Raw genomic sequence first — 17,167 nt, 5'->3', positions numbered from 1 at the left:
AGAAGTGATAAAAATTCTCAAATCGAGACTACGTTCCAGTAGCCGCAGTGTTTGAACTTCCCACTGTGCAAGGGACTACTATTGGATAAAGATCCCAGGAACTCGCTAGAGACATCCATTCTTATATTATAAGTGCGAAATATAATATATTTTGTATACCTGGCTGATCTCCCTTGAGATTGGTCGCCGTAGCTGAAATTCGGCTAGGGGGATTCGTTGATTTATAAGTGCGAAAATGACTCTCTCAGGCTTTTACGCTTTCACGATTAAACTACTAGACCGTTTTCGATGAAATGCCGAATGGAGATAGTTTGAAACCCTGGGAAGGACAACGGCAACTTTTATCCTGGGAAAATATATAGCGGGACTTTGTCCTAGAAAAATAATTTTACCCGGGCCGCGAACCTAAGCTAGTAATTTATATGTATCAAAATGAAGGCGAGTCAGATATATATTTTATTATTTCAAGATTCAATGCCAACGAACTCGCGATCAGAAGTTAAGTTTCCAGACCCAATAACCCATAATCGATACACATTCTCCCCATATTTCCAAGAACCTAACGAAGGAGGGCAGAAAGAGGAAAAGGAAAAAAATCTTTGATTTATCGCTACAAATCCGAGTTACATTGTAAGTAGTTTTTTCTTTGACGTTCCGTTGGTGAGTTCGATAGTTTTGATTGTGTTCAAGGGAAAGTTTAAATGGTCCTTCCAATATGGATTATAAAGTTTGCGACGCTAGAAAGTATATCATGGTTGGTGTGCAAGCGAATTGTTGAATCAGCGACTTGTAGAATTCACAGATGTTTGGCAAACGCCTCGTAACTGGATAGCTTTATATAATAGTTTTTGCTCGCGACTATGCTGGCGTGAGTGTTGTTTTCTATATAAAAAAAATTACATTACTTGTTTAGAATACCGGGATAACAACTTTATCAGATTAGAATAACAGGAATAACAACTTTAAGTTATAATCATATAGGATTGTGAATCAACAAATCCAAATTACCATCAGGTAACACACTTGTTCTTTTTCTCGTTTCTTGCAAAAATTATAGTCAAATATTTTAAAAATTCTAATATTTTTTGTGAAAACATTAAAATGTACCCAACGTTCAGAATATCATATTCAATCAAGGGTGTCGTATACCAATATTCAAACAACTTACACATTTAGGAGTCTACTAGCATCGCTTTTGTAAACCCTAAAACTTAACGTCTATCACTCATTACTGTATATGCCGGGAAACCGTCGCCGCGGGCTGCGCGCCCCGCTACAGATTTAGCGCTGGTCGCCTCTGACGCGGTAATTACGCAGTAAATCTCGCCTGGACGGAATTAACTCGAAACGCTCTTCAACAGCGTCCCATGAAATGGTCATTGTGCTGCCAAGTTGATATTTAAACTGTACAGGCGAAGGATGTTGAATGTCAATACTAGATTGTGGCGTGAATTTGTCTTTGCGAATATAATGTGTAGACCTTGGAATGTTTTTCGTTCTAATGTAACATCATTTACATGTTTGCAAAATAAAGTGATATCAACGATGCGCTTAATTTGTAGGTATGGAAAAAAAACATTTAAAATATTTCATATTCCAGTTATATTGGTATTTTTCTACAAAAAATATAGGACTGAATATTTTTTATACGTTAAAAATACAGCGTTTGTAAACAGAACGTTCCAGTGTTTGTTATTTAAACCATATGTGTCAGAAACAATTTATTTGCGAGGGTATTTATTACATGAATAGTATTATTTCATATTTTTAGTGAAATAGACATTCTGTACAAAGATTTTCGGTCACAAGACAGACAACCGGGTAGATCTAATGAGGACCGGGTTGGGAAATAGGAATTGAGATATATTTCTCGGAACTTAAATTATATTCTCTTTGTGGTTTGTAACTTGGAATAAACTAGAAGGAAAGAATTGGACCTTAATTGGTGCGTATAATATTGTAATATTTAAGAAAGCATTTACTTAAAATATATCTAGAATTTGGATATGATGTCACTTGTCATGGTTTTTTGTCAGGTAATGCCATTGTGAAGGGATTTCTTGTCTAAACGACCAACTCAGGAATATGATCTTCCGCCTTATTATTATTATAAGTGCGAAAGTTTCTGTATAAAGTTTGATATCTGTAGGAGGAATACGCAAAAACCACTTATTAGATGAAATTTTAACCTACCAAATATACCAAGATGTAGTGGCACTTTTATTCCGCAAAGAGGTAATTATACATTTACACACTCTTTAACGTAAATCTATAAAGGCGGATTTAATGCCGAAAGCATTCTCTACCAGCCCACCTTTGGGTAACGCAAAAATTAAAATGATGCACTAAATGATTATAATATTTTAAAATATAGATAGAAAAAAAAACTAAAATAATATACTTAGCATAAATATAAAATGACAACTATACAAATATAGTAAATAAGCATAATACATGTATACAATAGAATTATCAAGCAGGCGAACCCGCTAATAAAGACTGCCATTTTATCGCCATAATTTGGTCTAGTTCCTTAGAGTATTGTAAATCAAATGGGCTTGTTCAGACCAGAGCAGCATTTATCTGCTATCTATTTTTTTTAAACCATTCTATAATGGGCGACAAATAACTTGACCACATCGTCGTGACGGATTGTTTTGTTCATAAATGTAGCTAGCGTAAATGTTTGCCGGCTATCATATCCGCAAAATACAATAAAAATTAGTTACAACCATTGACGTATATTTAATACACACGAACGTCCATATAAACTATTTGTTCAAAATCTGAACTAAAATGGCAACCTAAACGTCACTTTTATAACCTGTTTAGTCACTTGAACAATAAATAATGTTACTTATTTATTTAATATTTTTTATACAAATCCAGGTTTCCACTTAGACACGAGTTCTTATATCATGAGCGCCACTCCGTACACAATCACAAGCTGTCAATATTGACCATAATAAAGTCAGTTTTAATGTATGGCAGTTCAATTCAGTTGAATACACTGAATGTTCGGAACGCCAAATCTAGTACGTAGTACATATATATCAACAGTTACAACTAAATGTGAGATGGGTGGTCTGCCCTTAATTTGAGTCCAAAATGCACCCTTTACATTTAAATACGTAAACAATGAAGCCAGGCAGGAAATCTGGCCATAAAACTGAACGTAAACTAGTCCCAAAAAGATAATAGTAATTAACTGCCCGTCGCGCACACTCGTGCGTTATTCATAAAGCAATAATTTGTATAAAATAAATGGTAGTTGGTGTACGGGTGTAATTTATTCTAGGATTAAGAATGAACTGCAGATTAAGGTGCGCAATTCCAACGTAAAGAATATTAACTGTTTTGGGAATCATTTAGTACGTGAAATTCTTGATGTGTTTACCCACCTACCTAATACGCCGAACAAATATCGGTGAATGAGTTTTGATCTTGTAACTATTCCTACCAGAAAATAATACACGATTCCTCTTGTATGATTGTTGCTTATATATTGAAATAACATTATTTTCCGGATTTTATTGTGGTTTTTTATATTATTAATTTCTCCTGATGTTTCGAAGACTTTGCAAATTGCAGCCTTCACGAAAGAGACTGAGGTGTTAGTCGTCCGAAAAATCAAAATAAAGGAAAAAAAATGTATTTGATATGCATGTCACCCTCGTTGCTGTAGATAAATATTATCACGTGGGTCATGACCTGCTTCATTCCAGATGGATACTCTATCAACCATCTATGGTCTTATTTGTATTATAAAAAGGTCGAATATGTCAAATACAACGCGTGTATACGTAACGTAATAATTTGTTAAGAATAACACCCAGGGTGAAGTAGGTGCGAGCGCGAACAGATTTAAAGCGTCAATTAGAGCGTTGCTGTGGGAGGCTAAATTTGTTCCGCTGCGGGGAATAAAAATAGATATTTTTGATGGATTAGAGACGATGTGTTGCTAGATACGGCATTGCGTTACAGCATTGTTTAGAGTTTGGTGACGTATAATCAATTTCATTGTGTTATTCAATAGCACGATTATTCTTACAATTATAAATATTTATTATGGTTTTAAAGAATCCCGCTTTCAATAGCACGTGGCCATTAATATTCAATAATTTGGCGCTAACGGTGATATTATTGAAAATTATATAAAATGAATATTTTCCATTTCATAAATAACTTTGATTTTAAAGTAATATTAAACATACTTTATACATAATACATAATATTATTGAAATTAATTTCGCTGAGCATGAAAGTCGTTGTTATATCTATTGTAAATATTTAATTATCTGTTGGTTTAAAATATCAGTACATTAATGTTTCCAAAGTTACCATCAGTATTGAAACTGATTTGTGGTGCATTGCCTATATCAAAACCTAAGTCTGCTACTTTCTTCCACATCGTTGTCATTAGTTATGAACGCCATCCCTATTTATCCATAATATAAAATGTCATATTTTACAAGACACAATTTTTTTAATAATTCTTTTTACGTCAAATGGTATAAACCACATTCAGTACGACGATATCTTGGTACAATCTAACACAACGCAGCTGTCGAGATGTCTCTGCTTTGGTTTTAAAGTTTTACATGAACCAAAGGAGAAAAAACAAGAAATAAGTCGTAAAGTAGAGCACACGCCGCAGTGTTTATGACCGACGCGACGGAGTGTTTTGCGATGTCCTGAGTACTGGCCAGTGAAGCACTCAAAAGACAGGTGCGGAGAGAAGCCAAGGATTTAATTCTTTAATAGTCGTAATGTCGGAATAATTGTGGTGTTGTTTACTGCCACCATATACAAATACAGAAATCCGCCGCCAAAACTGCGGTCGACTCTTTCGGGCTAGAATCGGTTTGATAAGTCACCAGGCTAGGTATATATCATACTTCGAATTTTCTATGAACGTTACTTAATCATCTCTCGTAGATATTAATTGCCAATGATGATGATGTTCAATAATTGTCATGTACAGATTGTCAGTCGTATGAGGAATCTATATCTATACTATTATATAAAGCTGAAGAGTTTGTTTGTTTGTTTGTTTGAACGCGCTAATCTCAGGAACTACCGGTCCAAACTGAAAAAATATTTTTGCGTTGGATGAACCTTTGTTCGTAGAGTGCTTTATGCTATATATCATCACGCTATACCTAATAGAAGCGGAGCAGTAATGGCTAATCTCAGGTACTACCGATTCGAACTGAAAAAATCTTTTTGTGTTGAATAGCTCTTTGTTTGTAGAGTGCTCTAAGTTATATATCATCACGCTATGACCAATAGGAGCGGAGCAGTAATGGCTAAACTCAGGAACTACCAGTTTGAACTGAAAAAATCATTTTGTATTGGATAGCCCTTTATTTGTGGAGTGCTATAGGCTGTATATCATCACGCTATGACCAATAGGAGCGGAGCAGTAATGGCTAATCTCAGGAACTACCGGTTTGAACTGAAAATTTTTTTTGTGTTAGATAGCCCTTTGTTCCCGGAGTGCTATAGGCTATATATCATCACGCTATGACCAATAGGAGCGGAGCAGTAATGAAACATGTTGCAAAAACGGGGAAAAATTATTAGTTTTGAGAGCTTCCGTTGCGTGCGCTGCTTAAACGGTTAAAGTTATGCAACAATGATGTATGACGGGACTGTTCCTCTTAAAAAGTTCTAAAAAATATATAATAAAACAAAGTCCCCCGCTGCATCTGTCTGCCCGAACGTGTTAAACTCAAAAACTACCCAATGTATTAAGATGAAATTTGGTATGGAGACAGTTTGAGACCCTGGGAAGAACATAGGCTTCCGGGAAACTACTACTTTTATAACGGAAAACTTTAGCCTGAAAAACTTTATAACGCGGGCGGAGCCGCGGGCAAAAGCTAGTCATGTCATATCTTGGTCATTTCATGCGCTAATATTGAGATCTTCAATACATTTCTATTCAACATAAATTTCAAATTAAATTATCCTGCAACATTTAGAAATTACGGTTTTATATCTAAAATAGTAACAAACTAAAACCGTGATTAGAATGTCTCGGTTTTACACAAACTTCGTTAAAACTTAGCGGTCCGTATCTTAAATTTGTTAACAACTATCGCCTTTGTATTTCGCTTCTGTAGATTATACAAAAAAATTTAAACAAAAGCCTGATTATAACTAATTTGGAACGCCGTAGTGCTCTGCTTAAAAATTTCAACAACCTTTATTTATACTTATTAAGCTGATTATAATATTTGAGTTTTAGTCCTTACTCAAGAGTGGAGACAGTTTAGATACCACGGAGTTGACCGTGGCGCATAGTAGTGAGAATAAAATACTCAGCCAACAAAAAAACTGCCTTAGGAACATTTAAGTATGTTTTCTAAATAATGTTTATTATTTAGAAAATTCTAATTTATATCTGGACAACGCAGGAACTGCCAAGTAATTGGCAAGAGCTCAAACTAAGGTAAATTATATTAAGCGATAATGTCTCTGTACCAGACAAAAGTTGCGACGAAATATTTTTATTTGGGTCAAAATTACTTAAGTGTGTTTAGTAGAACTGTGGATATAAAATATTTTGTTAAAAAAAATATAATCTGGAAATCAGGCTATATGCGCTGCTCAAGATAGAGATGGTTGGAGTCCATTAGGAGAGGCCTAAGTTCAGCAGTGGACCGCGATAGGCTGACTGATAAAAAATACCGAAAAACTACCGTAGATTCCATTAAAAATAAAAGAGGTATTATTTTTGCAGTAGAAGGAGCAATCGAGGTAATGGGTTACCTAATGCTATCTCTTATGTTAATAGGATACAATAAGTTATATCATAAGAAAGTACTACAATATATTTAATTCACGCGTCCTGCAAGTATTTTAATTCACAGAAAATTCGTAATGAGCTACAGCCTAGAATGCCGGACGAGATCTTAGTGGAAAATTATTCTTTAATTGTCTTTATCGTCTCGGCAAAATTGGTTTAAAACATGAATTTGGGCTTGAATAGTGCAAGCGCCTATTAAATTTTAAGTAACATTAAAGCTATGAAGTAATACGTAACATTGTAAATCTGCTGTTGTTTAACTTCATTAGAACCATAACAATGCTCAATGCATATCCGATATGAATGGTTTTTGTGTCATCGGCATCCCACGCTACACATTTCAATGCACGTCTTTCTAGCATGGGACAGAAATAACAAAAAGGTTTACAAGAACTTGAAGTTGCCAAGACTCCGTTAACAATGAAGTAGAATACAAAGAATGCGTGCGAATCTTGTAAAATGAGTTTTGTTGATAGTACTTATAGCACACAATGCAAATTGAGAAGAAGTAGCGTTGATATTAACTGAAGTCATATTGTCTGATGATGAGTAACTGTCCGTAAACTGTTCCCACTAAACAAATTATAAAAATAACTTTAAAACATATCGTTATTCATATCTTCCCACTGTCCCAAACCCACACAATTTTATACTTCCTTCTTCATCTAAATGGACTTATTCGCTCACCAATCAGTATTTCAACTTGAGCAGTAATCAAACGTATTGAAGCACTAGCAACCGCGGCGGATTACATTAATTGGATCCGGAATTAGTCTGGTCCGAGATCGACCCCTATAAAATGTGATTAAGAACCTTTTATTCTCACGGGATCGTTGCGAATGTACCAATTTGAATATGGAACTTTACGCTAGTTGTTTTCTCGTTTAAGTTTAAATGTTACAGATGCAGATTTGTAACGCGCAATGGTAAATAAACTAATTTATTTATTTTTTTATTTGTATTAGTAACCAGTTTTAACATACTATTTCTAAACACCTTTGCGTCACATTACTGAACAATATTATGTCGCGCCTACAATGTTACCCACATGTTACTCAAAATAGTTTCTAGGCGATAATATTGTGACCTAATTTTTAAAGGTTATTTTTTGTTTATTTTTTATTGCTATGAATGACGAGACGGGCTTGTTGTTCGCCTGATGGTAAGCGATACGACCGCCCATAAATAGTAGAAACACCATCCAACACCTTGAATTACAAAATATTTTTTGGTATTCTACTGCGTTCGCCATCATGAGACATGAAATGTTAAGTCTTATTAATTCCAATAGTTAGTTACACTGGCTATAATGTCCTTCCAAACGGAACACAACAGTGACTACACACTGCTGCTTTGCGGCAGTAATAGACATTGCGGTGGCACCTACCCAGACGGATTCTCACATATGAAAAACCTACCACCAGTATATTGGGTTATAAAAGTTATACAAAAATTTTCGCCTGCAATTCCCCCTACGTCCGTTACAAGCAATAAAGATTTAACGCGACTAATAAAAAACGATACAAGCGTTTCAGATTGTACTTATTTGCATATGAAATTACATTATGACCCGATTCCCATTTGGGACTAACCAGCCTGGTTCAATCCTCACCAAAAATCCTGGCAATTAATCCAACCCATTCCAATCACAAATCCAAGGGTCCGAATGCCATGATTTATTTGCCAACCGATCCTGAACACTAAAATGATTGGGTAACCGGCAGCGATTATGATGATTGAATCTGGAATTAGTTTCGACTAACACCACACGACCCTCAATAATACATGATTGGGGTCGTTAAGGCCCTTTGCGTCGGTCGCCGGTGAAATGGCTATTTGTATACGTATAATTATCATAGAGAGGGTTAATATGTTGCGGACAAGTGGATTAAGTAGCAACATCTATATTGGGTGCGAATGTTTCGTTGGGTGCAATAAGTGTGCGAAATTTCTCTGAAATTTGGAAGTTTAATTATGACAGAAGCAATTTTAATAACCATTCCCGTCGTTTTGTTATTGACTATCTTCAGTCATGATTTGGAAAATATTATTATATAAACACCATCATCATCCTAAGGGATAGGCAAGGACGTAACCGGGTACTCACATTTCGCCTATGTGTACGAAACACAACCCATGATGTGATAGGATGACCCATGGATATATCAGGCACAAATTCCAAACTCCCAAACTCATTGCGCAAAACAACCAAATGTCACTTTGCCTCGCCCGGGATTTGAACCCGAGACCTCAAAGCAGTGACGTACCGCTCACGCAAAACAACTACTACAACCACCGAACCAGAAATCATTATATATTAATACTCATATATTACATTATTAATTTTCCTTATTACAAATTGGCCACGTTTCCTACTGTTTGTGTAATAAAATAATACTACATGCATAAAGCTAATAAAATCTTGCAAGAAATTGCTGTAATAATCTGATTACTTTATGATGTCCTTAACATTTAATTGGAGTTCTCATTCGTCCTCTCTGTTTAATATTGTGCGCTAGTAATGTTCATTATCCTGTCAAATAAAAAAGATTTTTAATTATTCACTGTGTAGACAACGGACCTTAGTAGGTTTATATTATAGAACTGTAAATTATACTGTTCTTGCTTCGGATTTCATATTTATGAATTGTTTTTATTTATTATTCCTGATCCAATTATGTACAACTCATCACGTAAGTCGTAGGTGACGATTCGAAGTATTTGTAATTTTACTGTCATTTGTTATACTTAGTACTTTGTAATTCAATGTGTTGGATGGTGTTTCTACTGTTTATGGTTGGTCGTATTGCTTACTATCAGGCATACGGCAAACTCGTCTCATCATACAAAGCAAAAGAAAAAACTATATTTTACATAAATGTAACAAACGGAATACAAAATAATTCCAATGCATCACTGACCCGCACACAATGAGTATTATAATACAATAGTCCAAAATTTATATTCCACCTTTTCCGAACTCCGTAATGTATAAAAACCCAACTAGACTTATGATAATAGGCTTGGAAAGCCTGCTAGGGAATAGGGATTTTCGGCTTACGATTTTGTAGGCGGGCCTATTTTGCCTATGTAGCGCTCGCTTTGAATCAATAAGCAAGCTTTGTTTGTGTAAAGTTGAGAATCCAAGTTAAAAGACCTCTTACAGTGGGTGGTTCTGTATATTCAGGGAAATAGTAATGAAAATGAAAGAATGGGTGACAGAATGAGGCCGTGAAATGTAGCCTAAAACTATTCATCTGACGCATATTATGTTGTGTTAAAAAAATATATAGTTAACAAATTCTTTGTGAATTATCGTTTGCTTTAACCGTGCATAATGGGTGAGTACTAGGCCAGCGTAGTGGACTAACGCCTAATCCCTCTCAGTAGTAGCGGAGGCCCGTGCTCAACCGTGGAATAATATATAATATAGAGCTGGTATAATGATTATTATATTTTTAACAATATATAAATATGAGCTAACATGAATTAAAGTGAAAATGACATACTTACAAATATAAAGCAATTAATGGTGGCAACAAGATAGAAACAAGATTCCCAACATTAGTCATAATGCTAGTTTCAATTTTATTTAATATACTAGAAAAAAATACCATCAACGATTCATCGTTCAATCATTCATTCGGGAATACGCGGTGAGAGAAAAGAAAATATGGAGCAGACGTGAGCGCTGCAAGGTTTTCGACAAGATGGAGTGTAAAAATTAAAAAATACATCTTTTGTGATGAATAAAAATGGCGGTAGTAATAAATTACTAGTTGCGGCCTGTTTTAAGTATTTGCCGGTAATGAAAGTAAAGTTTTCTAATTTATGCGTCAATTTGGATAATTTTTTATTTAGTTTTAAATTTTCGAGACGAAGATTAAATACAGTAAATGTATCTGATTCAATGTATCGGATTAAATTAATGAATACCTTATGAGCCATAAAATTAGTAAATTTGATTAAAAAAATACAAGAACTTATTAGCAGAGCGCATGTATTTATTAGAAGACACAGAGGCTCCCATATTATCTTCGCCATAAACTACGACCACTTCGTTAAGAATGTATCACTAAAGATATCTACTTAGATAGAAAAAAAATTACGTTTGTTTTATTTGAAAAAAAATCATTGCAAATTACACGTACTTGTGACTTTTAGAAGTGGCATCTGCGCACTCAAACATTAATCCAAATTAATATGACATTATTAAAGTTAAAATGGGACATTAGAAATTATCCTAAAACAACACAATTTGTAGCATTTAACGTCTTAATTAACCCTTAATTGTTCGAAACACTGGACTATTACAGGGCCTGGTCATTCAGACCCATCCACTTATCATCCGAAACAAACTAGTTAAACTGAATCGTTTATTTAATTAGTGAATTGCGTGTGTCCCTTAATGTCACAAGACCACGTAGAGATAAGGTCGAGCGGCTTGACCCTTTGGAGCCGTCTCGGGTGTTCAAAATACGTTTGAGGGTATAAATGACCTTTCGAGGTGAATGCAGAAGAGGGTTAGATTAGATGTTTACCTGTGTTGTATTAAGAGGTATTGAAGGTTATAAATTAATTTGTTTTAGATAATGGAATTAAAGATTGAAAATGTTTTTGGTGTTAATTTTACAGTCAGAGTAGTTTTTAATTTCATTATTGGATGTTTTTGTCGAACCCATAATAGGGTTGATGACAGTAAGCGAGAAACATTAAACATTTGCTGCTAAATCATCGCATGTTGCACTTTGAAAATCAAAATGTCACCAAACAAAAATTTATGATATTTAATAATAAACGCCATTAGATTAGTTATTACTTTCTATTTGTAAAAAAAAATCACAAAAGTTGTTCAATCTCATGCGATCTATTTTCCACAAAAAACACGTGGCGTGGTCCGCAGCGCCATTGTTTCACGATAACTTCCACGCTGACGCGAAGTAAAAAAGTTTACAACTTGTACCACTGCGGCACCATTAATTTAAGGAACAATCTATCGCCCTAGATGTTACCGCCATCTTATATTAAATGTGTTAAAACGGAACATTTTTCTTTTTTTAGTTCATATTAGTTTCCTATTTTTTTTCGCAACGATAATTACGATAAATACGACTACATAATACATATTAACAGACTTGTGTACTAATTTGAAGAATTTTATAAATTTATTAGTGGGTGTCTCAAATGTGAGAGTCCGCTTGGGTAACTTGCTGTTTGCCAGATGGTAAGCGATACGACCGCCCATAAACAGAAGACACATCAACACCTTGAATTACAAAGTATTGTTTAGTATTCCACTGCGCTTGCCATCCTGAGACATGAGATGGTAAGTGTTATGCTCAGTAGTTACACTGAACACAATGCCCGATCATACCGGAACACAACGGTAACTACACACTGCTGCTTGGCGACAGAAATAGACATTGCGGTGGTACCTACCCAGGCGGACTCTCACATTTGAAAGACCTACCACCAGTAAAACCCCACCGGTAAAAAAGAAATACACCCTCTCACTAATGTTAAGAATATAAACATCTTGCGATGGATCTATAAATGAATGCAATCCAATCTGATAAAAGTAGTTCAAAAACACGAGATAAACTCCACAATAGCCCACAAATCAAATTATTGTCGTCCATTGACAGCGAATAGAGGAGTGGTTACAGTAAATTGCAAATGTACGAGAACTTAGCACTTCAACTTGTAACTGCTTTCGTATTGACAACTAACTCGATTTGAGGGAGACTGTGTACTTTTTATATATTCTTTGCGAGTTGTTCTTTTATCGCTTACATAGGTAATTGTACTCTGGAGTCAGATAAATTTAATGATATTTACGCGAGTCTGAGAGCGCTTTTGGGCGAGTTTTTATTTCATTCGAGGTTTTAGTTCTTTCTCTGTTCACTTATTGCTTTATTTATATTTCAAGTGTCATTTACAATGTGTCTAATAGTTACTTAGGAATTAACTTTATGTTAAGTAAAGGAGAATGCCCATTTTTGTATGAGAGTTGGGCTACGCTTGCGTCTGTACAAAACCTTCACAAAACTATAGGGAATATATTATAATTTTTATACAAATTAAAAACAATTAGATATTCGATGGGAGTTCGGAGTAATCAGAATTCTCATAGCGCGTTTATTTTGAGGTTAAGTATGGACTGCAATAATGTAAGGTAGAAAGTACCTACGTGCCTGTAGGTTGATTCCCTATGCTACTCGCGATAACACACCGTAAACGCGTGTTGTCAAAACAAGCTCTAAACACAAACGCGTTTCATACACGCGCCACGATGTGTAATTGAAAAATAGGTATTGTGTATGCTATACGATAGGTTGTCTATGCTTAATATTTTTTATATTACGATGTGTTAATGCGTTCAGAAATCTTATATCCCCTCGAATCGGGAAGTATCGGTTTTTTTGTAAAGGCTTTTTTTTGTTGTATTCGTGATATTAAATGATGTAACTCGAATAAATCACTGCCAAACTTTATTTAATCCCATTTTTGTATATACTTAAATGTAAGAAACATGAAAGGAATATAAAAATAATTTAAAGAAATTTCTGTAGACTGTGATTGTTTTCAAACGAAAAATATAACTTCAAAATGATTGTCAAATGTCAATGTCATAGACTTATTTACTTGATTTGTTTACTAAAGCCACATTTTAAAAATTGAATTGAATTGATATATTTAATGCTACTGAAGATTTTACACGAATGCTGTTATATGAGTAATAGTAAATGCTGTTGTGCTAATGCAGTTTGTGCTAAATTGGCGCTAACAACGTATATTAAGAGGAATTCTACGGACCTTCCATCATAAAATTTGTTGCAAAATCGTTAAGGCATTAACTCAATTTTTTTTTATTTAGTTAAATAATGTGACGAGGATGCCGTTTATCTGATGATAAGCGATACGACCGCCCATAAACAGTTACAATGCAATCCGGAATTTTGAATTGCAAAGCACTATGTGACGTTCCACAGAAGGTTTTCAGAATGAGACAAAGATTTTAGGTCTTATAAAGTAATTACGCTAGTTACAATTTCCTCTAAACTGGTACATATCAGTGCATGGACACAGTTTAACTTGGCTATAGAAACAGACATTGCCGTAGACACCTTATAACTATCAAGACAGACATTCACATATAACAGACTTACCACCAATGATTAAAATAAGTGTATATTGCCTATTAAACGTAATTTTTAAAAATTTATAGCTCTATTACCTAGTAACTTCTATTAGCCGCTCAACCGGCATTAATCTTTTTGGAACAAAAAGTACTCTATTCAATCCAAAGCTCACTGTCTGAGTACTATATTTCATACACATTCATTTAGTTATTAAGGTGAAACTGATTAATTAACAAACATTCACTCATGTATAGAAATTTTACTTATATTATGTTATCTAAGACTGAACAACAAATAAAAAATAAAACAAAGATAATGTGTTGTTAAAACTGAGTATATTTTACTATTATTTATTTGGAATATCTTGCATTACATTCACTATCCTGTAAAATTAAATAATTTTATTATTACATTTGATATTATCAGTTTTGTTAACATTAGTATTCAATGTAAGATGCCTTTGGTCTCCTAAAATAAAAAAGGAAGTGTTTGTACAAACAATTTTAGATTCAACATGATCAAGTACATACTTTTGTATGTAATTGTTTAAAATGATTGGGATTACCTACATGAAATTTTTGCTTTGTTTCCCTGGATCGATATTCACATTTTGAAGATTTTGATATTTAATTTAAAGCTGGCTAAGCCCTTGATTAAGACCTCTACCAATTACTTATAACAACAATAATGTATAATTAGTAAAAATTTCTTCAATAATCTTTATTGTTATCAAACTTTATAGGTACAAAACTTTCACCACAAAGAAACTACATAGTATTAATTGTAATGTACATAATTAAGAAAACATGTTGTTTAAAAGATACCTTCATTAGTGTTTTATATTTGTTTGCCTATCTATTTACTAATAGAAATATTACATCGAAGTAATAAAAATAAACTTGATTGAACTCAATTGTTGTCAAAAGTCGGGTTGCCAGTAGTAAAGTAGCTTATTTTTCACCGCTGAGCCCATAACACAAATTTGACTATCAAGATACAAAAACATAGGTTTGAATATTAATTCGATCATTTAGGATTTATGTTTGTTTTTGTTTCTGATAAGGTAGAATATTATATTTGAGTTTTCACGATGTAAAGAGGATACTATCGTCAATAGAAATTATACAGTCGTTGTATCTAAATAATTAATTTGTCTAAACGCGCATAGACGCGCTGGATTGCCGCACGTTATTTTGACAATTCGTAACATGCCCGTAAGGCGGATGTGTCACACCTCATCGTGTTCATGAAATGTCAAATTAGCATCCAGAATACTTTTACACGGTCATAACACGAAGTTAACGAAACACGCCGTGTTACAAGTTCGACATTGTCGTAGAGAATCATGCCCCTGATTAAGTTCAATATTGCAGTACCTACTTGTTATTGCTATAAGCGATTAGTGGACGGTCTTTTCACCTAGCTTCAATTGCCCTCATAAGGAACTGATAGGTACTAATATATCTGATAAGACGAAATTCCAATAAAACTTCTAACATAGTATGGCGGAATATTAGTTTTTTCACGGAGCATACATATGTTACCTGACCTTTTGTGTATATGTTTTTCTGACTTACGACTTATTCTATTACATGGATTACCTACCTAATCTTTATTTCCACCTACCATTATCTCACTTCATTATGGCGTCAACACATACTTATTGTAGAATAGATTCAGCTTAGTTTTTATGACCGACCGTATGCCTGACGCCAACCCTATTTGGAGGATTCCGATCCCAGGCAACTCATGTTAAAAATACCGAAATAAAATGTTGCTTGGCCTGGAAATCGAACCCAGGAACCCACTTCACAGCCTTATTAGCCTAATAGTTAATTATCATAGGGAAAAAAAAATAAAACCAGAAATACGAAATCCGATGCATATTTTTATATAGATGTATATTTTTAATAGAGGTATATATTCTTGGCATCCCAAAATAAAAACAAGAATTTGATGTAGCTGCAGCACGTTTATATATACTCCTGAAGTGAGTGAATGACTTCTTGCAGCGCTGGTCGCGTCATGTCATGTTGTTGTCTGTGAACCTCTCTATTAGCTGATCTCCAACAGGCAGCATAAACTCATTCCAGCCTTGAAACCTAAAATATAATGTAGAAGTTGAATAAACATGTTCAGATTATTATTATTGTTAAACTGTTTTCTTTAACTTTGGCAAAATGTTTCCCACATTGTGGGTATGTTAATAATAATCTACATAACTTACAAACTGGACAGCTCGTCCAAGGAATATACTTGTCGTTGCTGTGGCGCCGCAAAGGTGCAGTCAACACACCGCCGGGATATGCCATCTCGATTAACTGTCCTGGGTCTAGGTCCTAGACGACATTGTGTTGCTTACTAAAAGCCTTCCGTCTCAAAGTTCGAAACGCACACTAACAAGTTGTTTTTAACAGAGGATTTTTCGACTCAACATTAAAATACATAAGAAAACACTCCGATCTTGAGTAAGATAAAATAATATTTTAATGATTTAACATTCAAACAAATCTGAAGTGTCAAAATGTCATTAATTTCAGTTGCCAGTGTAATAAAAATCTGTACCCATATATTGATTAATTAAAAATAAAGTCCAGACATGTTTTAGCAGACTATTTGTATTTCTGACAATAAAAGTAGTACAAGTCGCTATTTGTTTATTTTTGGAACAATTAATATTTTCTCTTTTTTTACCAGCTATTTGGAGTTTGGTCATAATTATTAAGTAAAATATATTATTTTATAAAAACTATGTTTGAGATGAATAATATATTTAATACATATATTATAGTTTCAAGTACGGGCACATTTATTGTACATAATAATTACTTTTTTATTCCATTTAAAAAGGGAATTTGTTATGAATTGGTATTAATTTGCCATATTGGCAGTACATTATCCGGTGTTTCATATGCAATAATTAAACAACTTTATTTTTCATATCTTTTAAACCCCCATTCGCTTATGACTGAAATAAATACAAATGAAGTAATAATTAAAATGATGATTTTTCGTGGATATTTGGTTAAGACGCATGACTGACGCAAAGATAGCCTGGTTTTGGGCATTGTCCTTTACATCTTAGTAAACTCCCTAGCGTTTTCAACGTCCTTAATAAGTAGCTTCTTGAGAAACGTTTAACTATCCGCAATTTTATCTTTTTTACCTTGATCTTATACTATTATTAGTATAAATGCAAAAGTTTGTGAAA

Source organism: Manduca sexta, chromosome 26 (genome assembly GCF_014839805.1).
Source record: "Manduca sexta isolate Smith_Timp_Sample1 chromosome 26, JHU_Msex_v1.0, whole genome shotgun sequence".
In the NCBI taxonomy this organism is placed as follows: domain Eukaryota; kingdom Metazoa; phylum Arthropoda; class Insecta; order Lepidoptera; family Sphingidae; genus Manduca; species Manduca sexta.
This window is presented reverse-complemented; position numbering follows the sequence as displayed.